The sequence below is a fragment of the Pseudophryne corroboree genome, chromosome 4, assembly GCF_028390025.1.
Source record: "Pseudophryne corroboree isolate aPseCor3 chromosome 4, aPseCor3.hap2, whole genome shotgun sequence".
Taxonomy (NCBI): domain Eukaryota; kingdom Metazoa; phylum Chordata; class Amphibia; order Anura; family Myobatrachidae; genus Pseudophryne; species Pseudophryne corroboree.
The window spans coordinates 24,718,262-24,745,803 of NC_086447.1; the positions used below are offsets into that span (position 1 = coordinate 24,718,262).

At 52.3% G+C, this 27,542-nt stretch overlaps 2 non-coding genes across 2 annotated transcripts; both read left to right on the forward strand.

The window, feature by feature from the left end:
• The first annotated feature begins 9,710 nt into the window (after nt 1-9,710).
• On the forward strand, nt 9,711-9,801 carry TRNAY-GUA (transfer RNA tyrosine (anticodon GUA)). Its single transcript is given in 2 exon segments — nt 9,711-9,748; nt 9,765-9,801. It is a non-coding gene; the product is annotated as a tRNA-Tyr (tRNA).
• A 367-nt stretch (nt 9,802-10,168) lies between these two features.
• Nucleotides 10,169-10,240, forward strand: TRNAE-UUC (transfer RNA glutamic acid (anticodon UUC)). Its single transcript has one exon. It is a non-coding gene; the product is annotated as a tRNA-Glu (tRNA).
• Nucleotides 10,241-27,542: the final 17,302 nt, after the last annotated feature.

The following is a 27,542-nucleotide window of genomic DNA, read 5'->3' on the forward strand; positions in this document are numbered from 1 at the left end:
TCCCTTTCACACCGAGCTATGACCAGGACTATTCCTGTAATAACCCGGGCTGAAGTGTCAGTGTGGGAGGGGTGTAAGTGGGGTGTTGTGTAAGTGGGGTGTTGTCCTGGGAATATACACCAGGCAGAGTTACATGTAATATTGCTGACGTTTTACATTCTGTAGCGAAAACCAGTGAGAATGTGCCGCTTCACCTGCCGCTACTTAGTACATCTAGTGATACAGGTATGAGGTGGGGCGTAGGAATGTCACTGTGAGGGCTCAGGAGGACTACTGGTATCAGCAGACAATACAGGGAATAGAGAGGTCAGACCCACGAGGGGCATTTACACCGGGAGAAGCACCTTAGAGGTGACCTGGTATAAGTGTATTGTATGGAGATGGATAAGGGGAACCCGCACAGGAGATTACTACTTACCTGGCAGATGGTCAGTCCGCAGGATAATACACAGTAAGATATATACAATATTGGAATACTATTCTATAGCATGTTACTGACATTTATTCCTTGTACAGTGCTTTAACAGGTCTGGCTAACTTGTGGCTCCACAGCTGTTGTGTAACTACACATCCCAGCATGCCCTGCAACAGTTTAAGCATTCTCTTATAGCAAAACAGTGGCAGGGCATGCTGGGACTTGTAGTTTTACAACAGCTGGAGGGCCGCAGGTCGGACAGGCTTGCATTAGTAGCTTCAGCAAAGGGAGCGCTCCTCGTTCCTGCTATACATATTACATTGTCTGTCACTGTTCAGTTGTTGTTGCTAATAATAATAACTAGGTGATTCATCGCGCCCTACGGGCGCTCTTCACACCGTCGTTAGGGGCTACGCCCCGTTAACCAGGTGTAGAGGGGGGAGAGGTGGGTATAGGGGTGGAGTGGGGGGGTGTCACGGGTGGGGGAGGGGGAGGTTTGCTGGTGTGGTGCATTTGGGGGGGTAGGGGGTTTGAGGGTGCCACGGTTGCAGGGGCAGGTGCTACAGGTAGGGGAGGGGTGGGGGTGCGGGAGCAGGGGTGCTGTGCGTAGGAGAGGGGCGGGGATGCCATGGGTGGGGGGTTGGGAGCAGGGGTGATGTGGGTGTGGGAGGGCTGTGGGAGAAGCTGGTGTGGGAGTGCCGTGGATGGGGGAGGGGGGGTGCTGGGGGTGCAGGGACAGGTGCGGAGGGGGCGCAGGGGCTGGAGCAGTGGTGGTGCAGTTGGGTGGTGGGAGGCAGCTGCTGGGGTTCTGAGGGTTGGGGCGGTGGTGCGGGTGGGGGAGGGGTGGGCGCAGGAGGGGTGGGTGCCGGATGGGGCAGTTGCGGTGGTGGTGCGGGTTGGGTGAAGGGTGCAGCAGGGAGGAGAGGTGGGTATGGGGGAGGGGCAGGGTTGCAGCGGGTGGGGGAGGGGCGGGGGTGCTGCAGGTGTGGGAGCTACGGGTGGGGCCGTGAGTGCCGCGGGTGGGAGCAGATGTGGGGGATGCGTTGGGTGCCGCAGGGGGGGCCAGCGGGTGTTGGTGCTGTGGGTGGGGGAGGGGGCAGAGTGCCACGGGTGGTGCGGGTGTTGGTGCTGCGGGTGGGAGTGCCGCGGGTAGGGGGCAAATGCGGTTGGTTGCCTCGGGTGTTGGTGCTACGGGTGGGGGAGGGGGCGGGAGTTCCGCGGGTGGGTGGCGCGGGTGTTTGTGCTCTGGGTGGGGGAGGGGACGGGAGTGCCGCGGGTGGTGGATGGATGCGGCGGGTGTTTGTGCTACGGGTGGGGGCGGGAGCAGTGGCACCACAACGTGGGTGCGGGGGGGGGGGGCCTCTGAGGGGTGACACCAAAGTGCCGGCTCCTGTCACAGTCCAGAAGCCAGCACTGCAGATTCAGCAGTGTCCGGGTGAAGGCCGTATGCCCCGACCCACAATGTGCCGAAAACGGGGGTCGGGATGCGGAGCCACGCCCCCTTCCGCGAAGCCACGCCCCCTTTTCACCCTCGACCGCGGGTAAGTAACGGGTGGATGCCGCGGGTGGGGGGCAGATGCGGGTGGTTGCCGCGGGTGGGAGGGGGGGCGAGTTGTGGCGAAAATGGGGGTCGGGACGCGGAGCCACGCCCCCTTCCGCAAAGCCACACCCCCTTTTCACCCGCGACCGCGGGTAAGTGACGGGTGGATGCCGCGGGTGGGGGGCAAATGCGGGTGGTTGCCGCGGGTGGGAGGGGGGGCGAGTTGTGCCGAAAACGGGGGTCGGGACGCGGAGCCACGCCCCCTTCCGTGAAGCCACGCACCTTTTCACCCGCGACCGCGGGTAAGTGACGGGTGGATGCCGCGGGTGGTTGCTGCGGGTGGGAGAGGGAGCGAGAGCAGCTGCCAGTGCTCAGCATGTCCCCCTGAACTCTGCAGCAGCCGCTAGTCTGTGAGGCGGGTAGTGTGAGTTCCGCTCACAGTCAGCAGCTGCGATGTCATCAGAGAGTGTACGGGGAGGAGGGAGACAGGGGACTGGGCGGAGATGGGGAGGGGACTGGGCGGAGAGAGGGAGGGGACTGTTCCTGGCCAGATCTGTGCCTGTGACTCCGCCCAGCGTTACGGGCACAGAGTCACAGACTTGGGCAAATATATAGCAGATAATAATAATAATAATACATTTGTTACTCTTTGCAGCATAACAATTCATTAGACGCCTCTCTCCTATGTGCGCCCGGCCAGCGCTCTTCTGTCTCTTATTCTAGACGTCTCTCTCCTATGTGCACCCGGCCAGCGCTCTTCTGTCTCTTATTCTAGACGTCTATCTCCTATGTGCGCCCAGCCAGCGCTCTTCTGTCTCTTATTCTAGACGTCTCTCTCCTATGTGCGCCCGGACAGTGCTCTTCTGTCTCTTATTCTAGACGACTCTCTCCTATGTGTGCCCGGCCAGCGCTCTTCTGTCTCTTATTCTAGACGTCTCTCTCCTATGTGCGCCCGGCCAGCGCTCTTCTGTCTCTTATTCTAGACGTCTCTCTCCTATGTGCGCCCGGCCAGTGCTCTTCTGTCTCTTATTCTAGACATCTCTCTCCTATGTGCACCCGGCCAGCGCTCTTCTGTCTCTTATTCTAGACGTCTCTCTCCTATGTGCACCCGGCCAGCGCTCTTCTGTCTCTTATTCTAGACGTCTATCTCCTATGTGCGCCCGGCCAGCGCTCTTCTGTCTCTTATTCTAGACGTCTCTCTCCTATGTACGCCCGGCCAGCGCTCTTCTGTCTCTTATTCTAGACGTCTCCCTCGTATGTGCGCCCGGCCAGCGCTCTTCTGTCTCTTATTCTAGACGTCTCTCTCCTATGTGCACCCGGCCAGCGCTCTTCTGTCTCTTATTCTAGACGTCTCTCTCCTATGTACGCCCGGCCAGCGCTCTTCTGTCTCTTATTCTAGACGTCTCTCTTCTATGTACGCCCGGCCAGCGCTCTTCTGTCTCTTATTCTAGACATCTCTCTTCTATGTGCGCCCGGCCAGCGCTCTTCTGTCTCTTATTCTAGACGTCTCTCTCCTATGTGCGCCGGCCAGCGCTTTTCTGTCTCTTATTCTAGACGTCTCTCTTCTATGTGCGCCCGGCCAGCGCTCTTCTGTCTCTTATTCTAGACATCTCTCTTCTATGTGCGCCCGGCCAGCGCTCTTCTGTCTCTTATTCTAGACGTCTCTCTCCTATGTGCACCCGGCCAGCGCTCTTCTGTCTCTTATTCTAGACGTCTATCTCCTATGTGCGCCCAGCCAGCGCTCTTCTGTCTCTTATTCTAGACGTCTCTCTCCTATGTGCGCCCGGACAGCGCTCTTCTGTCTCTTATTCTAGACGACTCTCTCCTATGTGTGCCCGGCCAGCGCTCTTCTGTCTCTTATTCTAGACGTCTCTCTCCTATGTGCGCCCGGCCAGTGCTCTTCTGTCTCTTATTCTAGACATCTCTCTCCTATGTGCACCCGGCCAGCGCTCTTCTGTCTCTTATTCTAGACGTCTCTCTCCTATGTGCACCCGGCCAGCGCTCTTCTGTCTCTTATTCTAGACGTCTATCTCCTATGTGCGCCCGGCCAGCGCTCTTCTGTCTCTTATTCTAGACGTCTCTCTCCTATGTGCGCCCGGACAGCGCTCTTCTGTCTCTTATTCTAGACATCTCTCTCCTATGTGTGCCCGGCCAGCGCTCTTCGGTCTCTTATTCTAGACGTCTCTCTCCTATGTGCGCCCGGCCAGCGCTCTTCTGTCTCTTATTCTAGACGTCTCTCTCCTATGTGCGCCCGGCCAGCGCTCTTCGGTCTCTTATTCTAGACGTCTCTCTCCTATGTGCGCCCGGCCAGTGCTCTTCTGTCTCTTATTCTAGACATCTCTCTCCTATGTGCGCCCGGCCAGCGCTCTTCGGTGTCTTATTCTAGACATCTCTCTCCTATGTGCACCCGGCCAGCGCTCTTCTGTCTCTTATTCTAGACGTCTCTCTCCTATGTGCGCCCAGCCAGTGCTCTTCTGTCTCTTATTCTAGACGTCTCTCTCCTATGTGCACCCGGCCAGTGCTCTTCCACTTTATGGGGAGGGTTCAAGGAGAATCCTCTGCCGGCGGCATATGTGGTGAGTAACTCATAGGCTACAATGGGCTACCGCCATCTTCCCAGTGCTTCACGTTCTGACATTGATAAATCTGGCTGCATCACATCACCTATAGAAACTTATGCGGAATGTGGCTGCTTGCGGGAATGGAGGGATTGCAGTGTGTATTAGAGATATCTGCTGCGTTCCCTCCTATATACATTTAGGGGACACTTATGTAACCCCACCCTACTCACTGTGCCCTGGCCAACTTGGGTTACTATGGAATTAACAAGGTGTGCCTCCATCCAACCGTTATATATATATAGATGAATAGCTTGCTTGGGAAAGCCAGTAAAGGTAGGTATACAAATATTTTACAAGGTGCTATTCTGACTCATGTATTTATTACCTTATGCCTTCTGTCTTCTTTGTCTTTCAGACTCGGACCATTCAAATGCCATCAACCTCAATCACTATGGTTTTCTCCCGTCCTCAATCTGTACCTCCTCCAGTTTCACCTCTTACTAGTTCATTTAAGGTGGGGGACTGGTCAGCAGCCATAGTACATTGCAGTCGTTGCGCCACGGGGTTGTTGGTTTATGCCCCTTTAAGCACTTGGGTCAATCTTCTGCGGTCTACTGCATCCTTTTCAATGCCCCCTTTGTTCACAATCTTGAAAATGAGTCTATCTACCCTATACACATAATGGGTCAAGGTTTCCCCCAGCTCCTGATAGGTGTGGTTAAGTTGAGCGAGTAGATCCCTGACATCTTCCAAAGTGCTAAAGGAGAAATCCAATGCCTCCAAATAGTCTTTCAGAATGGCCTTAGGATTGCTTCTCCGGGTGGCTTGAATCACCCCCATAGCTGGTCCTCTGAGGCTTTCAACCACCCTCTGCCATTGGATATGTTGCGGGCATTGCCATTCTTCCGAATGCTCTGTGGCCGCTTCTCGCCACAGCTCATATGTCTCGTCTCCGGCTGGCAACGGGGTGATCCCTGAAAAGATTCGGGGGCGACGATATCCATTTTTGAAGTGCCACCTTTCTAAATGGCTAACTATCTTTCCCACTACGGTTTCCACTTGATTCCCAATAGCTTCTTCCTGATGTGTAGGTGTCTCTATATTAGCAGGGTTGCTATGCATCTCTCCTCCGGTAGGTCGGGTATGTGGTTCTCCGGTTCCTTGCTCATCACCCGGGGGGGTCCGCTACTTCCCCGCTGTTTTTCCACTCTGGCCACACAATGGGTATTTTCCAGCCCGTAACTCCATCAACCACTACCATGCTCGGGAGCAACATCTGGTTTAGCGGGTTCTTGTCGGTAATTAGGACTACTGTAATAGTACCACTTGACTCCTTCCACTTGTCCACAAGACAAGGTTTTTGTAGGAATAAACAGAGCAGGACAATTGTCCCTAGCTGTTATTCTTCCGGCGCTAATATCAATTAGTAATTAATTAATAGTGCATCAAAAGCAGCTGAGTAAGACAACTGGCTAGGTTGCCAACTGTATGGAAAACAAAAAGAAAAAGTGTATACTCCGCGCTATATGTACACTGTATCAAATTAAACTATAGTGTGTAGTCTGTCATGTAGAGTAATTGACTCAGTAGAACTCACAAGATACGTATAAATACATTTATATCCAATGATCTTTAAAAATGACACAATTTAAACAAACAAGCAGCATATAATTAGCAACAAATAATTACTGAATAATAGTAATTGATATGGCATACAATATAATAGAATTGTTTAACTATATTTACTATAACAAGTTAACATACACTGGCGTCCCAGTGTTTAATAAAATGTCCCGCAAGGAATAATCACAGCCTTTTAATGAAGAGCTTATATAATATTGGTATGTATTTACCCGTGTGCTGGTTCCTGCAAAATTGAATGAACAGGGTCCGTTTGGATATCTGTGCACGTATATGGGAATGTATTTGTTTGAACTGATTGCAGCTGATTTGAAAACTGCCGAATAGTTACCACGGCTCTGCTCCGGGCAAATGAGGATCTTTAGTAACCTGTACGTAGAACTCCAAAGAACTCACTCCTCGTCACGGGTGTTAGACCTCACTGCGGAGGCCAGCAGCAGTCACTCAGTGCGGGTGAACGGAGTCCTGGACGTCAGCAACACAGCACAGGGATCGAGAGCAGTGCTCCAGCTGAAAGCCGCCGGCTGAAGCGCCCGGCGTTTAGCAGGCCGTGGTGGGTTGTATCTGCAAGAAGCCTTGTGTGGGTTCAATCAGCGAGTTGATTCCAAATAACTGGACATAGAAAGTGGGCGTCAACGTGTTTCGTCTCCTTGGCAACCGGAGACTTCCTCAAGACGAATCAATCACTTAATACGGTAAGTATTTATTGAACAATAATGAACATCATACGCACATTGTATTGGATATGGTAACTGTACTGACTTGCTACAAACATTTGCATATACCATATGTAAATCGGAAACATTCTTATATTAAAGACTTTAGTGTAGTATACAATTTACCCTTGCATGCATTACTAATAAATTAGAACCGGTAAAAAAATGACAAGGTGAACTTGGGGTATGTTCTGTATTCACCTGGGTACCTCAATCTATTGGGATCACTCGATTAATAGTTGTAAATGCTTTAGGAGCGGGTAATTGCTATGGAGTTTCGTGCAGGTATACCTGACTATTGCGTTGTTGCACAGTTGGGGCCCAGTGTAGCCCTCAAAAGCGAGGATAAAGGTCTCCGAGCACCGAAAACCTCCTGTTCTAGGGGGCTATTTGTATATCCATATGAATCAGCTTTCGAGTTCCGTATGATGATGCATCAGGGGTTCCTCCGCAGATAATATACTTTGAGCTGAAAGACCAATGAGTCAATTGGGGCCATAAGGAAGTACTTGTACGATAAACCCTTTCAAAAGGGGTTAGGTATCAGCACTAAGGGACACCTGCCATATTACAGGTGCATAGCTGGCAACTGGCTAGGGATGCTGCCTCCTTATCCTGATGGACTGGTTAGTTCAGTATCCACTCACAACCTGGAGTGCTACAGTCTCAACACCCTGGACTGTCAAAGTCAGTTCTGGGCAGCTACACTACCAGGTTACTTTTTAAGTAATATAAAACTGGTAAATGTCTTCCTGGATGGCTACAGGCTTTTAAGTGTCTCACTGTATAATGGATGCCTGTTGAACAGGGCTTCTACAGAGGGATGTTGGGGTGAGTGACAGTCATACCTCTCCTGATTGCTGCTGCGGGAGTTAACTATGAAGTACCTCACTCTGCGCTCCAGTTGTGCCTTCCGCTGTCACTCCTGGCTGTGATCACCTCCCCTGGGCTGCCTCAGTCGAAGTCATGCCCCGTGAGCCTCTTGATGGGAGCTCCGGTCAGGTCCACCTCCCGCTGTCAGTCCTGCAGGCTGCACCTCCTTTGATATCACTCTCCGAATGAGCGTAGCTGCTTATCCCCACCTACCGGGAGGATCGGGAACACCTCCCACTGACGGATCTGGCCCCTCCGCATTGCCTTTGCTCTGCCGGGGTACAGCGAGCTCCAGGGATTACTGCTACAGCACTTCGTTGACCGCCTGCGTCTTCTCCTCCTGCTGCCCAGTCAGATCAGGCTTTCCTCAGCTCTGCTCCCCCCAGCTCTCTAGTCACAGGTGTCCACAACGCTCCCCGTCCGATGCTCTCCGCTTCCTCACACCGCGACCGACTGTCTCCTTTCTTCTCCCTCCGTCACCAGCCTCAATCTCTCTAACTGACCCCAACTGTCTCCTGCCAGGACTCGCGGCTCCCCATCTGTCCTTGTCCCTGCGCATAACACATATCCACGAGGCGCACCTCTCCTCACCTTATGTCTCTTTGAAGTCGCATAACGCATTGTTTACAGCATATACCCATACCACACATACTGGTAATACATTTACAGTGTTAATAAAGGATTATATGCCATGGTTTACACCGGGTTACACTTATCTGCGGCAGACCCCTGACATCGGGTGTTTTCAGGGAAATAGCTGCAAATATTGTTTAATAAATGGGGCACTGTATGTATAAATACATTCCCCGGGGTCACTACAATGCTCAGCAGACCCCTCTACCCCTGCCAAGGCCAGTCTCAGTTACCTGTACATACAGAGGTGTATCTACCCATTGGCCAGGATGACACATGCCAGGGGTGCCAGGCGAGGAGGGGCGCCACCCGGCGGTGTCACCCACGGCCAAGTGGTAACTTCACTTTGTACAGGCAGCACCAGTCCTCCCCTCCCCACACGGTTCCTCACCCGCAGCTTGGAGAAAATTGTTTGGAAGAATGTATTTCTCATATGATCTTATCCATTTATGATTAGAAGGATTGGTTTCATGATTTGATTACACTGAATAAGGTGTGTTATATACCCTTTCAAGTGCGCAGTAATTTTTTCTTTATTGGTTTACACAGTATCTGTTGCTTTTAGTTAAGACGTTATACACGATGGTCTCTATATTTTCTCTTTTCTATTATGTCTTAATTATATGCTGGTCTGACGACCGAAGACGCTAACTAAGAAGCTAAGTCTATTCCCAAAATATTTGTTCACCTGAGCACATTTTGCACTTTGTACATTTGCACTAGAAGGCGCTGTAGAACGTAATTTTTTACTAATATATATCATGTGTATGGGGAGGGAGAAAAGGGGAATGACACTTCCTATGTCCCAGAATGTACTGGAGGAGATGACTTCCCAGTGGGAGCTGGAGTGCACACACAGTGTGTAAGGGGCAATACTGTATGGCATAATGTGTGTAAGGGGCAATACTGTATGGCATAATTTGTGTGTAAGGGGCAATACTGTATGGCATAATATGTGTAAGGGGTAATACTGTATGGCATAATGTGTGTAATGGGCACTACTGTATGGCATAATGTGTGTAAGGGGCACTACTGTATGGCATAATGTGTATAAGGTGTACTACTGTGTAGAGTAACATGAATAATGGACATTACTGTGTGATGTCATGTAAATTGGGGGTACTATTGTGTGGCCATGCCCCTTTTTTGGCACACGCACCTTTCCACATTTGAAATATGAAGGAGGGGGGTGTCAGTCCCTTACTTTGCCAGGAGTGCTCAGACCCCTAGATACACCCTTGTGTACTGACAGTTCAGACATTTGATTTTGTGATTGTCACAATTTCTGTCCTTTTATATATCCACCTCATGAAAAACTTATTCTGACATATTCCTTCGTTAGCTCAGCTGGTAGAGCGGAGGACTGTAGAGGGTGTGATGCAGAGATCCTTAGGTCGCTGGTTCAATTCTGGCTCGAAGGAAAGTTTTCCTCATTTTTTTATTGTCTAGTTCCTGAGATATCTGAAGATCTTCCTCATACACTGATATATAGGGGAGAGACCTAGACTGATATACCTGATAACACTCAGTGACGGAACCTGCTCCATATGTTATTCCTCACACTGCATGCTGCTGCACATATATTACTGTAATTACAGCTTACCACACTACACCTAAGCTCTGGGCAGAGACACCTGTCTCTAGTGTTACTCTCCATAGCTCAGCTCACGGTCTGTCTGCTGGGAGAGAGGAGTCACCGGGAGCACCAGGCAGGGAAAGGGTCACTAGGTTATATGTGATATATCCAGGGTGTCTGACAGAGACTGGTCACTGTGCTGTCACCATCAGCTCCCATATGGTCTAGCGGTTAGGATTCCTGGTTTTCACCCAGGCGGCCCGGGTTCGACTCCCGGTATGGGAAGATGAATTTTATTTCTGCAGTTTACTTTACTGCTTATTACAGGACTAACACCCAGGAGACAGAGCGCTACATGTATGTGGTTTTGTCAAGAAGATTCTTACATCTACAGAACCTGTATACAGCCAACATGTCTGCATGACAAGAGGAGAATATTAATCTCCCCCCATACTAGCACAGCGATGCCCCAATAACTCCAACTACCCTGGGCTATATAAAACATTAGTGGGGATAGCATATTAGTCCGGATGCTGCCCCCCCAACCCCAACCCCGATACTGGCGCTTTTACGAGTATTACATACCTCCCAACATGACCATCTCCAGGAAGGACACAATGCTCTGTTCCTGGACTTCTCTCTTAATGTGTGATTGCCATCATCTGTGTAGAACTAGTTACTTGAGGAGAAAGGTGTTTCAGCACAGGTGATGGCAATCTCAAATTAAGAAGCCAGTCCAGGAACAGAGCATTGTGTCCCTCCTGAAGAGTGGTCTGCAGTATGCCGACTGTCGGGATCCCGGCGCACAGTATACCAGCAGCCGACATACCAACACTGTTTCTCCCTCGTGGGGGTCCACGACCCCCCTGGAGGGAGAATAAAATAGCGAAGCGAGAGCAGCGTAGGTATGCCGGCGGTCGGGCTCCCGGCGCCGGTATGCTGGTCGCCGGCAGCCCGGCCGCTGGCATATCATACTACACCCCTCCTGGAGAGGGTCATGTTGGGAGGTATGGTATTATGTTTTGCATGTCTCAGGCACATGAAGCATAATACCTGATAAGCAGCCGCCGGAGCCACAAGAGCACATGGCACCCATAAGTATTCACACCATCAGTGGGTCCAATTTCAGCCGTTAAAAACAGCCTCTAATTAAATACCACAATAATGAAACCATCGGCCATTAACCGTTTTTAAAAGCCAAACTTGCATGGGGGCTAGTTGGATATCGCCCTGAGTGCTGTAGATACTTTACAATCAGGACGGAGAGATACAACTGATAGGGGGACGGATGCGGATGAGACTGGAGGTGCTATCCCTTCCCTGGAAGCATGTCACACTCCGGACTTTTAAAAGTACTTTCTTACCTATGCGATGCCTGTCCTGGCTGGTGCAAAGGTCCGTGCGCACTGTATCCGCACATAGCTCCCAGAGGTCCAGCAGAGCTGATCCAGCATGAAGTCTCCTGCGGCGGCTGCTGCTTCTGTGCATAGCGCTTCACAGCGCTGTCTTCCATTGTTTCAGTGTTTATTTCTGATTGTGCTCACTTCCTGGAGTTTGGGCCTAGTCAGAGTTTCCCTCCAAGTCCGGACATGGGCGCTGCCATCTTGGTGTCACAGCCTGAGCTGACGGGAGGAAGCCTCAGTTGTAGGGGCTGAGGTGAAACTAAACCTGGGAGGTTTAATAAGACCCCTAGACATATGAGTGAGATGTAGGAAGATTGCCGGAAGGCGTGACCATGACAACCAGGATTTAAAAGTCAATAAAGTTTATTAACAGAACTCCGTGTATGCACAGCAGTGGTAAATGAATAAAGATATGCAGTAGTTAAAATGAAACAGTTCCTGGATCTCTATAAGCTTGGCAAGAGCCACAGGGTACTGGTAGGATAAGGTACAGTTCTTAATGTCCCAGAGATGGAATGTCCTTACCAGACCCGTCCGTAGTAGTGAGAGTAGCCGAGGAACACACCAGCAGATGTATCACTTGAAGCTGGTAACACTGTAGTTGAGGTGACTGCTGTGGATGCTGGATGGAACCAGCCGGGTGTTGAAAACATGGAGTGGATGCTGGATGGAACCAGCCAGGTAGTGGAATGAAGCTAGGGAGCGAAGATATGCAGGTACCGGTGGTTTGCGGGTACCGATGATATGTAGGTATCCGCTGGAGAAGCACCAGCACTTTAAGGAAACTGAACACTGCTGAAAGCTGACCGCTGGAAGCATATGGATCTGTAGCTGGAAGCTGGAGTAGTCATAGAAGACTGCAGAGTCAGGCTGCACCACAAGATGGTAAACTGGTGCGGGTCTCTTAGTGGTAGCTGGAGACGGGAGCTGGAAACCTGGAACAAATCAACCACAGGTGAGAGAGACTGAAAACAAGGTTTGACAACCAAAGCACTGATGACTTCCTGGTGCAGGCTCAGTCCCTTTATACCCTTAGGTGTACAGGGATTGGATGACTTAATTATGCAGACTTCAGCAGAGCTATGGATTGGAGATCAGAATCATGTGACTGGAACTAAGATGGCTGCGCCCATACCGGCCAGTGGAGGGAAAGCTGTTTGAACATAGAGAACGCCGACTTGCGTCTCAACCTTCGTCATGGACGGCCGCGGCTGCAGTAGGTGAGGAGTGCCACATACCCTGTATGCATTAGGAATATGGAGATGATGCCCGAGGCCCCGCCGGCAGGTGACGCCATGCCAGTCGCCCGGGCATCGAGGAACAATATCCACGGATCAGCAGAGATGAGACATGAGGTATGAAGCTGGGAACCAGGCCTAGGACGCTGGGACAGTCTTAGGAGACACCTGAAAGGTAAATAATGGCGTCCAGATACCCGGATCGTGACACTTGGATTTCATCAGCTGATCCTCCATTGTCCAATCCTGGAGCTCCTTTCGTCAGCTGACTGCAACATCCAATGAATCCACACTGCAAGGTATAAAGGTAACATTCTGGGATTACCAATTTGTGAGTACAACAGTCTCTATCCAGGAAGTAACAGATCTGTACAGAGCGTCTTCATCCCAGTATCTCTGTATGATCCAGTCTGTCCCGATTCCACTCCGGTTACCATTGTTATATTTATTTATTTATGATTTATTTATTAACAGTTTCTTATATAGCGCAGCATATTCCGTTGCGCTTTACAATTAGAACAACAGTAATAGAACAAAACTGGGTACAAACAGACAGACAGAGGTAGGAAGGCCCTGCTTGCAAGCTTACAATCTATAGGGAAATAGGCATAGATACACAAGGATAGATGCTACCTATTGCATAATGGTCCACCAGATTGCTAGGTTCTTAATGGGTTGTATGAAGATACTCCACAAAGTTATCCAAGTATCAGGAGGGTGTGAGACTAAAGAAAGACAAGATATGTGATGTTATGAATACTCTACAGAAGATGTAATTAGATAGGGAAGCATTGAAGGTTATGTGGGTGGGTCTGGAATTTGATAGGCTTGTCTGAAGAAGTGAGTTTTCAGGTAACATTTAAAGGTTTGGAGACTAGAGGCGAGTCTTATTGTGCATGGGAGGGCATTCCACAGAGTGGGTGAAGCCCGGATAAAGTCCTGTAATTTTGAGTGGGAACAAGTAATGCGTGTGGATGAGAGACGTAGATCTTGTGCAGAGCATAGAGGTCGGGTAGGGAGATATTTTGAGATGAGTGAAGAGATGTATGTTGGTGCAGTTTGGTTAATAGCCTTGTATGTGAGTAAAAGTATTTTATATTTAATACGGTAGAATACCGGTAACCAATGGAGGGACTGACACAGCGGATCTGCAGACGATGAACGTCTGGCAAGGAAGATTAGCCTCGCAGCTGCATTCAAAATGGATTGTAGTGGTGAGAGCCTATGTTTGGGAAGACCGGTCAGGAGACTATTACAATAATCAATGGACTTTGCCTTTCTTCATTGTTTCCAGTGTTAAGATTCCGGATCCCCCCTGGATCGAGTGCTTCAGTCTGTTCCGGTTCTATTCTGGATGCTATTATCATTCGAACTGTGTCTTTCTTTAATATTGCCAGTGTCAAGATTCTGGATCAAGCCCGGTGAGAACTCCAGTCCATCCCGATTCCATTCCAGATACTATTGTAATTTCATCATTTCTGTGACTAACCTGGTATCTTCTGTCAGCATACAGTAACTGCAGAGAATCATGGATGTTGTTCTTTAATAAAAGTTTTATTCTTTATTATGGTGGTCATTCCGAGTTGTTCGCTCGCAAGGCGATTTTAGCAGAGTTGCTCACGCTAAGCCGCCGCCTACTGGGAGTGAATCTTAGCATCTTAAAATTGCGAACGATGTATTCGCAATATTGCGATTACAAACTTCTTAGCAGTTTCTGAGTAGCTCCAGACTTACTCGGCATCTGCGATCAGTTCAGTGCTTGTCGTTCCTGGTTTGACGTCACAAACACACCCAGCGTTCGCCCAGACACTCCCCCGTTTCTCCAGCCACTCCCGCGTTTTTTTCCGGAAACGGTAGCGTTTTTTCCCACACGCCCATAAAACGGCCACTTCCTGTCAATCACACTACGATCGCCAGAGCGATGAAAAAGCCGTGAGTAAAAATCCTAACTTCATAGCAAATTTACTTGGCGCAGTCGCAGTGCGGACATTGCACATGCGCACTAAGCGGAAAATCGCTGCGATGCGATGAAATTTACCGAGCGAACAACTCGGAATGACCACCTATATTTGCCTCCGGGCTTGTCACTGCTAGAACACCAATGATTCTTTCAAGCCTATGCACCATACCTGGTTAAACCCTCCTCAATTCATTTATATTCCCTCTGTGTCAGCTCCATTAACGCCTATTATACTTGCGCACAGTGCAAGATTAAGGGCAATATGGGCCTGGTGTTGAAATTTACAAAGGGCCTTATTGTGTGCGGCAACAAGGGATATGGCTAGTGATATGGGGGCATAGGGTGCAGTGATCGCGCTGAGCAAAAAAAAGTTGTGGGTCTCAGGGACCCCTCACTTTAACCCCTACTACACGGGTTCTGGGTCCCATCACAATTTATGCATTATAGTCAGTGCTGGGGGAAGGTAGCAGTTGGGGTAGAGCTGGGGGTTGAGGCAAGGAACACTTGGGGTAGGAGGGGGTTAAGGGCAGGCAGTGCTGGGGGTAGTGAGGAGGTAAGAGCAGGCAACAGTTTGAGAAGTGCAGTGAGTGGGTAGCAGTTGGGGTAGAGGGAGATACGGGCATGCAGGAGAGAGTAAGGAAAGATAGGTAGGGTGTAGGTAGGTACTGGGGATAGTGATAGATTGCAGCTGAGGCAGTATTGGGGCAAGGAGAGGGATAAGGGCAGACAGTACAGAGGTAATGCTGGGGGTAGCGAGGGGGTAAATTTGGGGGATTGAAAGTACACTGCTTTGTAATTATACCACTAAATCACGGTGTAAGGCCGTTTTTTATTCCAGCAGTAACTGGCAATAGAAAACCAGAGGTAGAGGGTGATGCCTTGTGAGAGTGACAGGAGAGTGGGTGATGGGGACATAGTGATGCAGGGGAGAAGCAGAGGGTGACAGGGAGAGGCAGAGGGTGACAGGAGATTGTGATAGTGAGAGGCATTGGGTGACGCCAGGTTGTGGGTGACATAGAGGATAACGGGGAGAGGCCGTTGGTGACAGGGAATGAGGTGACAAGTAGATATAGGAGGAGACGGAGAGGCGGTGGGTGACAGGAAAGGGTGATGGGGATAGAGAGGGTGACGGGGAGACAGAGAGGCAGTGGGTGACAGTGTCACATCTCCTCTATGCGTGCACAGATGAAGCTTGGGCATACACTCCAGCTGCTCCAATTGCAATGGATATGGAACAGACCTAAAAGGGAAGGGAATGGGGTAAGGGACCAGAAATAGGGGGACGAGACAGAGCGGTGGGGATGGAGCCATGATAGAGCAGGGGTAGGGGCGGAGGCGGGACAGTGCATGTTGGGGCAGACGTTGGGCGATGGGCCCAATATGCTAATATGCAAAATGTTTCTAAATATTAATCAGAACACTGCAGGATAATTATGGAACCACTGCCTGCTACAATGTCTCACCTGGTGAGTGCACCCCCAGGGCCCCAGCACCCACAGCTATTCCACTGACACCAGATAGTGCGAATACATCAGTAGAGACTTCCTCCAATTCTCCCTGAGCCTGGCATTCATGCTGCCTGCTCCGAGTCCCCTCACTCTGTGTCCTGCAGAATCAGATAGAGCAGCAGCACTCCATCCACACACACAGTGACCCGGAGCGCGCTACTGCACAGTGCACACAGCTGCCACACACACACAGTGACCCGGAGCGCGCTACTGCACAGTGCACACAGCTGCCAGACACACACAGTGACCCGGAGCGCGCTACTGCACAGTGCACACAGCTCCTCAGCCACACACACAGTGACCCGGAGTGCACTACTGCACAGTGCACACAGCTCCTCAGCCACACGCACAGTGACCCAGAGCGCGCTACTGCACAGTGCACACAGCTCCTCAGCCACACACACAGTGACCCGGAGCGCGCTACTGCACAGTGCACACAGCTCCTCAGCCACACACACAGTGACCCGGAGCGCGCTACTGCACAGTGCACACAGCTGCCACACACACAGTGACCCGGAGTGCGCTACTGCACAGTGCACACAGCTCCTCAGCCACACACACAGTGACCCGGAGCGCGCTACTGCACAGTGCACACAGCTGCCACACACACAGTGACCCGGAGCGCGCTACTGCACAGTGCACACAGCTCCTCAGCCACACACACAGTGACCCGGAGCGCGCTACTGCACAGTGCACACAGCTGCCACACACACAGTGACCCGGAGTGCGCTACTGCACAGTGCATACAGCTCCTCAGCCACACACACAGTGACCCGGAGCGCGCTACTGCACAGTGCACACAGCTGCCACACACACAGTGACCCGGAGTGCGCTACTGCACAGTGCACACAGCTCCTCAGCCACACACACAGTGACCCGGAGCACGCTACTGCACAGTGCACACAGCTCCTCAGCCACACACACAGTGACCCGGAGCGTGCTACTGCACAGTGCACACAGCTCCTCAGCCACACACACAGTGACCCGGAGCGCACTACTGCACAGTGCACACAGCTCCTCAGCCACACACACAGTGACCCAGAGCGCGCTACTGCACAGTGCACACAGCTCCTCAGCCACACACACAGTGACCCGGAGCGCGCTACTGCACAGTGCACACAGCTCCTCAGCCACACACACAGTGACCCGGAGCGCGCTACTGCACAGTGCACACAGCTGCCACACACACAGTGACCCGGAGTGCGCTACTGCACAGTGCACACAGCTCCTCAGCCACACACACAGTGACCCGGAGCGCGCTACTGCACAGTGCACACAGCTGCCACACACACAGTGACCCGGAGCGCGCTACTGCACAGTGCACACAGCTCCTCAGCCACACACACAGTGACCCGGAGCGCGCTACTGCACAGTGCACACAGCTGCCACACACACAGTGACCCGGAGTGCGCTACTGCACAGTGCATACAGCTCCTCAGCCACACACACAGTGACCCGGAGCGCGCTACTGCACAGTGCACACAGCTGCCACACACACAGTGACCCGGAGTGCGCTACTGCACAGTGCACACAGCTCCTCAGCCACACACACAGTGACCCGGAGCACGCTACTGCACAGTGCACACAGCTCCTCAGCCACACACACAGTCACCCGGAGCGCGCTACTGCACAGTGCACACAGCTCCTCAGCCACACACACAGTGACCCGGAGCGCGCTACTGCACAGTGCACACAGCTCCTCAGCCACACACACAGTCACCCGGAGCGCGCTACTGCACAGTGCAACACAGCTCCTCAGCCACACACACAGTGACCCGGAGCGCGCTACTGCACAGTGCACACAGCTCCTCAGCCACACACACAGTGACCCGGAGCGCGCTACTGCACAGTGCACACAGCTCCTCAGTCACACACACAGTGACCCGGAGCGCGCTACTGCACAGTGCACACAGCTCCTCAGGCACACACACAGTGACCCGGAGCGCGCTACTGCACAGTGCACACAGCGCGCTACTGCACAGTGCACACAGATCCTCAGCCACACACACAGTGACCCGGAGCGCGCTACTGCACAGTGCACACAGCTCCTCAGCCACACACACAGTGACCCGGAGCGCGCTACTGCACAGTGCACACAGCTGCCACACACACAGTGACCCGGAGCTCGCTACTGCACAGTGCACACAGCTCCTCAGCCACACACACAGTGCCTCGGAGAGCGCTACTGCACAGTGCACACAGCTCCTCAGCCACACACACAGTGACCCAGAGCGCGCTACTGCACAGTGCACACAGATCCTCAGCCACACACACAGTGACCCGGAGCGCGCTACTGCACAGTGTACACAGCTGCCACACACGTGACCCGGAGCGCGCTACTGCACAGTGCACACAGCTCCTCAGCCACACACACAGTTACCCGGAGCATGCTACTGCACAGTGTACACAGCTGCCACATACACAGTGACCCGAGCGCGCTACTGCACAGTGCACACAGCTCCTCAGCCACACATACAGTGACCCGGAGCATGCTACTGCACAGTGCACACAGCTCCTCAGCCACACACACAGTGACCCGGAGCGCGCTACTGCACAGTGCACACAGCTCCTCAGCCACACACACAGTGCCCCGGAGCGCGCTACTGCACAGTGCACACAGATCCTCAGCCACACACACAGTGACCCGGAGCGCGCTACTGTACAGTGCATACAGCTGCCACACACACAGTGACTCGGAGCGCGCTACTGCACAGTGCACACAGATCCTCAGCCACACACACAATGACCCGGAGCGCGCTACTGCACAGTGCACACAGATCCTCAGCCACACACACAGTGCCCCGGAGCGCGCTACTACACAGTGCACACAGCTCCTCAGCCACACAAACAGTGACCCGGAGCGCGCTACTGCACAGTGCACACAGCTGCCACACACACAGTGACCCGGAGCGCGCTACTGCACAGTGCACACAGATCCTCAGCCACACACACAGTCACCCGGAGCGCGCTACTGCACAGTGCACACAGCTCCTCAGCCACACACACAGTGACCCGGAGCGCGCTACTGCACAGTGCATACAGATCCTCAGCCACACACACAGTGACCCGGAGCGCGCTACTGCACAGTGCACACAGCTGCCACACACACAGTGACCCGGAGCGCGCTACTGCACAGTGCACACAGCTCCTCAGCCACACACACAGTGACCCGGAGCGCGCTACTGCACAGTGCACACAGCTGCCACACACACAGTGACCCGGAGCGCGCTACTGCACAGTGCACACAGATCCTCAGCCACACACACAGTGACCCGGAGCACGCTACTGCACAGTGCACACAGATCCTCAGCCACACACACAGTCACCCGGAGCGCGCTACTGCACAGTGCACACAGCTGCCACACACACAGTGACCCGGAGCGCGCTACTGCACAGTGCACACAGATCCTCAGCCACACACACAGTGACCCGGAGCACGCTACTGCACAGTGCACACAGATCCTCAGCCACACACACAGTGACCCGGAGCGCGCTACTGCACAGTGCACACAGCTGCCACACACACAGTGACCCGGAGCGCGCTACTGCACAGTGCACACAGATCCTCAGCCACACACACAGTGACCCGGAGCGCGCTACTGCACAGTGCACACAGCTGCCACACACACAGTCACCCGGAGCGCGCTACTGCACAGTGCACACAGTTCCTCAGCCACACACACAGTGACCCGGAGCGCGCTACTGCACAGTGCACACAGATCCTCAGCCACACACACAGTGCCCCGGAGCACGCTACTACACAGTGCACACAGCTCCTCAGCCACACACACAGTGACCCGGAGCGCGCTACTGCACAGTGCACACAGCTCCTCAGCCACACACACAGTGACCCGGAGTGCGCTACTGCACAGTGCACACAGCTGCCACACACACAGTGACCCGGAGCTCGCTACTACACAGTGCACACAGCTCCTCAGGCACACACACAGTGACCCGGAGCGCGCTACTGCACAGTGCACACAGATCCTCAGCCACCTACACAGTCACCCGGAGCGCGCTACTGCACAGTGCACACAGCTCCTCAGCCACACACACAGTGCCCCGGAGCGCGCTACTGCACAGTGCACACAGATCCTCAGCCACACACACAGTCACCCGGAGCGCGCTACTGCACAGTGTACACAGCTGCCACACACACAGTGACCCGGAGCGCGCTACTGCACAGTGCACACAGCTCCTCAGCCACACACACAGTGACCCGGAGCGCGCTACTGCACAGTGCACACAGCTGCCACACACACAGTGACCCGGAGCTCGCTACTACACAGTGCGCACAGCTCCTCAGCCACACACACAGTGCCTCGGAGAGCGCTACTGCACAGTGCACACAGATCCTCAGCCACATACACAGTCACCCGGAGCGCGCTACTGCACAGTGCACACAGATCCTCAGCCACACACACAGTCACCCGGAGCGCGCTACTGCACAGTGTACACAGCTGCCACACACACAGTGACCCGGAGCGCGCTACTGCACAGTGCACACAGCTCCTCAGCCACACACACAGTGACCCGGAGCATGCTTCTGCACAGTGTACACAGCTGCCACATACACAGTGACCCGAGCACGCTACTGCACAGTGCACACAGCTCCTCAGCCACACACACAGTGCCCCGGAGCGCGCTACTGCACAGTGCACACAGATCCTCAGCCACACACACAGTCACCTGGAGCTCGCTACTGCACAGTGCACACAGCTGCCACACACACAGTGACTCGGAGCGCGCTACTGCACAGTGCACACAGATCCTCAGCCACACACACAATGACCCAGAGCGCGCTACTGCACAGTGCACACAGCTCCTCAGCCACACACACAGTGCCCCGGAGCGCGCTACTGCACAGTGCACACAGATCCTCAGCCACACACACAGTCACCCGGAGCGCGCTACTGCACAGTGCACACAGCTCCTCAGCCACACGAACAGTGACCCGGAGTGCGCTACTGCACAGTGCACACAGATCCTCAGCCACACACACAGTGACCCGGAGCGCGCTACTGCACAGTGCACACAGCTGCCACACACACAGTGACCCGGAGCGCGCTACTGCACAGTGCACACAGATCCTCAGCCACACACACAGTGCCCCGGAGCGCGCTACTACACAGTGCACACAGCTCCTCAGCCACACACACAGTGACCCGGAGCGCGCTACTGCACAGTGCACACAGCTGCCACACACACACAGTGACCCGGAGCGCGCTACTGCACACAGCTGCCACACACACAGTGACCCAGAGCGCGCTACTGCACAGTGCACACAGATCCTCAGCCACACACACAGTGACCCGGAGCGCGCTACTGCACAGTGCACACAGCTGCCACACACACAGTGACCCGGAGCGCGCTACTGCACAGTGCACACAGATCCTCAGCCACACACACAGTCACCCGGAGCTCTACTGCACAGTGTACACAACTCCTCAGCCACACACACAGTGACCCGGAGCGCGCTACTGCACAGTGTACACAACTCCTCAGCCACACACACAGTGACCCGGAGCGCGCTACTGCACAGTGCACACAGCTCCTCAGCCACACACACAGTGACCCGGAGCGCGCTACTGCACAGTGCACACAGCTCCTCAGCCACACACACAGGGCCCCGGAGCGCGCTACTGCACAGTGCACACAGCTCCTCAGCCACACACACAGTGACCCGGAGCGCGCTACTGTACAGTGCACACAGCTGCCACACACACAGTGACCCGGAGCGCGCTACTGCACAGTGCACACAGCTCCTCAGCGACAGCCAGAAGGGGGCAAAGCCCCGGCTGCAGTGTCCTAAGTTTATTCCCATTGCCCGGAGGTAAGTTAGAGTTCGGTGCCCCCCACGACCCCCCCTCCCACACAGCTATCTACCCTATTATAGCTATCCCTTCCTCACACAGACACCCCCTCCACACACACACTCTCCCCCATTGCTCCCCAGAAACACATACAGCGCACCACCATCACACAATCGCCCATCACAAAGCTCACTCACCGATCCCCCTAATTTTTGTGCCACCTAGCTCCTCTCCCCCTTAGATGGCTCCAGCACCATCTTGGCATCCTTTGCCCCTAATACAGACACACAGCGCCCCCCCCTTCCCCCCACACACACACACACACTGCTATCTACCCTATTATAGCTATCCCTTCCTCGATTTCCCCAAAACACACACACACGCACACACACACACTGCTGTCACCCATTACAGTCAACTCCCCTGAAACACACACCCTCACACAACACCCCATCAGAAAGCTGTCCTGTCCTCACACAGACCCAAGCCCCCCCCCTTCCTCAGCTCCCCTCAAACAGCGCACCACCCTCACATAGATCCTGCCCCCCACTCACATTTACTGTAGGTCACCTTTCCTCATACAGATTCCCACACACAGGCACAGCTCTCCCCAGTCCATACCTCCCAACATGACCCTCTCCAGGAGGGACACAATGCTCTGCTCCTGGACTTTCTTCTTAATGTATGATTGCCGACACCTGTGCTGAAACACCTTTCTTATCCATTATCCTGTTCAACACAGGTGCTGGTTATCATACATTATGAGAGAAGTGCAGGAGCAGAGCATTGTGTCCTCCTGGAGAGGTCATGTTGGGAGGTATGACATAGGTATGAGCACTGGGTCAGTATTAGGGTACAGCACAGGTGATGGTAATCATACAGTAAGAGGGAAGAGCAGGAGCAGAGCATTGTGTCCTCCTGGAGAGGTCATGTTGGGAGGTATGACATAGGTATGAGCACTGGGTCAGTATTAGGGTACAGCACAGGTGATGGTAATCATACAGTAAGAGGGAAGAGCAGGAGCAGAGCATTGTGTCCTCCTGGAGAGATCATGTTGGGAGGTATGACATAGGTATGAGCACTGGGTCAGTTTTAGGGTACAGCACAGGTGATGGTAATCATACAGTAAGAGGGAAGAGCAGGAGCAGAGCATTGTGTCCTCCTGGAGAGGGTCATGTTGGGAGGTATGCCCCAGTCCCCAATCAGCTCTTTATTCCCACCACACACACACACACACACACACATACACAGCAAGCTATCCTCCCCACAGACACACAAACCCTTTAGTTCACCCACACAGATCGGCTCCTGTACACTGAGATCTCCTCCAGGCGCAGTCTTAGCGGCCGGCTTCCAACGTGGGAGGATCACCTGAGCGGCTATTTCCAGTGCAGACTGTGCTGCACTGCGTGTCCCGATCACTGCTGCCCACAGTGATTGGGACACAGTGTGAGAGAAGACACCACTTCTAAGAGAGACACTCAGTCGCCAGGGAGGGAAGGGGGATGTGGGCTGCCCGGACACGCTGGAGGTGGAGCCGCAGCTGCAAGGGGACTGACCGGGTCTCAGGTGGCGATTAAATGTGGAGATGGGAGGCGCTGCTGGCAGTGATTGAAAGTGGAGACGGGGGACGCTGCCAGCGGTGATTGGCTAAGACAGGGAATGCTGCTGATTGGTTGGGGAGTAAGAACGCGTCTTGCAGGATCTACTAATATTTCAAAATTGAGTCCCTCACTGCCTATAGCACGTAAAATACACACACACACACACACACACACACACACGTACACCACCTCAACATACACACACACACACACACACACACACACACACACACCATACGTACACACCACATGCACATACAGTACACACACACCACCTCATATACACATACAGTACACACTACTACTGCATATACACACACATGCCATACGTACACACCACATGCACATACAGTACACACACACCACCTCATATACACACACACAGTACACACATACAGTACACAGACACACTACTGCTGCATATACACACAGTAAACCAACACACACCACCACATATACACACAAATACAGTACATACACACACTACTGCTGCTTATACACACACACCACCACATATACACACATATACACACAAACTACTGCTGCTGCTTATACACACACCACCACATATATACACACAGTAGAGTACACACTACACACATACAGTTCACACACACACACCACTGCAGAATATACACTCAGTACAACACACACACCACTGCTGCATATACACACACCATCACATATAAACATACTCACACAGTACACACTACATATACCTTCAGTACCAGGCTTCCTGCAGCAGTTGCAGCTCCTCGTGTAGTCTGGGGGTGGAGCATGTGATAGGCTCAGTCAGAACCCCGGAGAAGGAGAGACTGGAGGGGGGGGGGCACCACACTGCCTGCACGGCTCTATGTGATTGATCTTAGAGAGTGCTGGAGCTGGAGGAGGCGAGGTAGGGAGAGAGGGCAGCCGCTTCCGCTGGCAATGTGTGACAGGAAAAAATTTTTTTTCCTGTCAGTGAGTCTCCTGTGGGCCTATTTTCAATGGGGGCCTGGAGCTGCCGCTCCATCCGCCCCATTGTTAATCCGTCTCTGCCTGTGCAGAATCTATAAATGGACACTCCATTAGTCTCCCCTGTTTAAGGAATAGGCAGATGACTACGAGTGTCCTAATTACAAAACAGGGCGGTGGCACATTCTCATTGGTTATTACACTTCTGAACAGGTCGGTTCACCTATTTAAATGCAGTGGACCCGCCCTCTGGTCATCTCCATGATTAAGCAATAGGCGAAATGCGCATCGGGGTGATACGCTGTGGGCCCGCTTGTATAAATCGCCGCTGATAGAAGTTATTAATGTGCAAACCACTTTAGCAATTTACAACCCGTGAGATGCGGGAAAGCTGTAGTCTAAAGCTGGGTACAGACTAGAGCGACAGGTACTCGTTCCGACATCGAAACAAATACCCGTCAGCCCTATATAGTGTGTACACACTAGGGCGATGCTAATGAACATCGGAACAAACATGTTCCATCCTTCATTAGCATAATACAGGACGCTAGCGACAGCACTTGTGTTTATCTGCAGCGCATAGAACCAAACATCCATCGTTGGCATCCGCAGGAGCGCGCAATCCCCCGTACACACTGAGCAATGTAGGTAATGTGTCGTTACAAAACTGCATATTGTGCCGACATCGCTGTAGTGTGTAACCAGTTTAACTTGTATCAGTGTTATGTCAGGACAGGAACGTGCATGAATCAGTACAGACCAACAGGAAATGACCCTGTGGTCAGGAAGATTTGGTTCAGCTGCTCTGTGATACACGTATAGGGATGGGTGGTCTTCAGTATGACGCCGGCCGGGATACCAGCATACCGGCGCCGAGATCCCGATCGCCGGCATTCCGATACATATTCTCTCTCTTGGGGGTCTACGACCCCCCTGGAGGGAACCTAATTGTCTGGTGTGCTACGCGCGCCATCGTGCCTGCAGTGTGGTTAGCGCAGTAAGCCCGTAAGGGGCTCACTAGTACTTGCCCAGCTGCCGGTGTGCTGGCCCCCGGGATCCCGGCCGCCGGCCACTCATGCTACACCCATAGGGACCACTTGTGACAACTAACTAAGCCTCAACAGAACTCAATTATTGTTCTATGATATTGCAGTTGATTTATGTTTCATATGTACACCAGGCGAATATAGATGGAGAGTTCATATCTCTCCGCACACGCAGCATAGGAACTGGCATTACGAGCCGCACTTACGCTGGTAAAGAGACACTACATACGCAATTAATATATTGAGGTAAGCCACTGTAGTGTATAATCTTACATACAGGGGATATAATGAGTGATTGAGGCGGTAACTACAGCATTAGCCACTTACCTGGCATGATCCGATCACAAGCGACTGTGCTGCCCCACTGCGTCCCCCAGTTTTTGACGAGGAATTCCGGTCTCCAGATGTGCAAAATATAATATTTAAATATTCTAAAAAATACTTTTTAAACTATATTAAATAAAACATTTTTTTTTTTTAAATGTTATGAACGGTTTTGAATACTAATTTCTCTAAATGTATAATAGAATAATAAATGAATAATAGATTATAAATAACTGGCACACTAGCAAGATTCATCTAATGTAATTAATTATAATGTGGATTGCGGACCGCGCACCAAGGTCTAATTGTAGCAGGGTGTGCTGCTAAGAGCACAGGGTGGTCCTCCCTGTTATAATCAAGAATGCAAATACGTTTATAGCGCTCAAACCCTTATATCAGCTGTTAGTTGTTGCTGTGGTATGTATATGTTACTAGTGTATAAGACCTTACGCATACCTCCCAACGTTGTCCCGTCGGCAAGAGGACACACGCGCGTGGCCTATGAAAAAGGGGGCGTGGCTTCGCGGGAGGACCCGCGATCGCTAGCCACGCCCGCGTTTTTTGTCACTGAGGGGGCATGCCCAGTGCTCTGAAAGCCGCTGGCATGCCCCCTCTCCCTCTGTCTGCACTGAATAGACGCTGTGCGCATGCGCACAGCGTCTATTCATCACTGCTATGCTAAGCAGGGCAGCGAGAGACGGAGCCTCCCAACTGCCCCCCACCGCGGTACACTGTGGCCCGCGGGTGGGACAGCGGGACAGTCCCCAAAAAACGGGACTGGCCTGCGAAAATCGGGACAGTTGGGAGGTATGCTTACGTCTTACATGGATGACAATGATGAGTTGTGTGAAATAAAAAAACTCTTTATTCTACAAATGCGGTTTGTATCTGAAACACCATATAGAAATGACAGAGATAACCCATCCCTGACATTTCTATGTAGTGTTCAGATACAAACCGCACTTGTAGAATCTCTTGCGATGCGTTTAGCATATTCCTGGCCAGGGCTATGAGCTTATTATTATTATTATTATCCTTAATTTATATGGCGCCACAAGGGTTCCGCATAATTAAAATAGGAAAACAGTGACTTACAGTTGAAAGCAATTTAGGACAAGTACAGGGTAACTAAGCCTAACTACACCAGTCAATGACAGAGATAAGTTCCAGGTGGCCAAAAAACTGCGGGATTTGGGCAGTTGAGAATTATTAAAGTAAGAAAAGGGTGAGCACATGAGGGAAGAGGGCCCTGCTCGTGAGAGCTTACATTCTAAGGGGAGGGGTAGACAGACAGGGGTGACACAGATGGGGTACATAGAGAGCGTGGAACAGAGTGTTAGGATGAGATTTGGCTGGGTTTGGTAAAGAAATGGGTCTTAAGAGCCCGTTTGAAGTTTTGTAGAGAGGTGGAGAGTCTGAGGGGGAGAGGTAAAGAATTCCAGAGGAAGGGAGAAGCACGTGAAAAATCTTGGAGATAGGAATGGGAGGAAGTAATCAGGAGACAGGATAGCCGACGTGCATTAGCAGAGCGAAGAGGACGGGTGGGAGAGTAAAGGGAGATAAGGTCAGAGATGTAGATGGGAGAGGAGTGGGTGAGAGCTTTGTAAGTGAGTGTGAGAAGTTTGAATTGGATTCTGAAAGGGAAGGGAAGCCAGTGAAGGGCTTGTAGGAGAGGGGAGGTGGACGTAGTGCGTTTGGTGAGGAAGATGAGCCGGGCAGCAGCATTGAGAATAGACT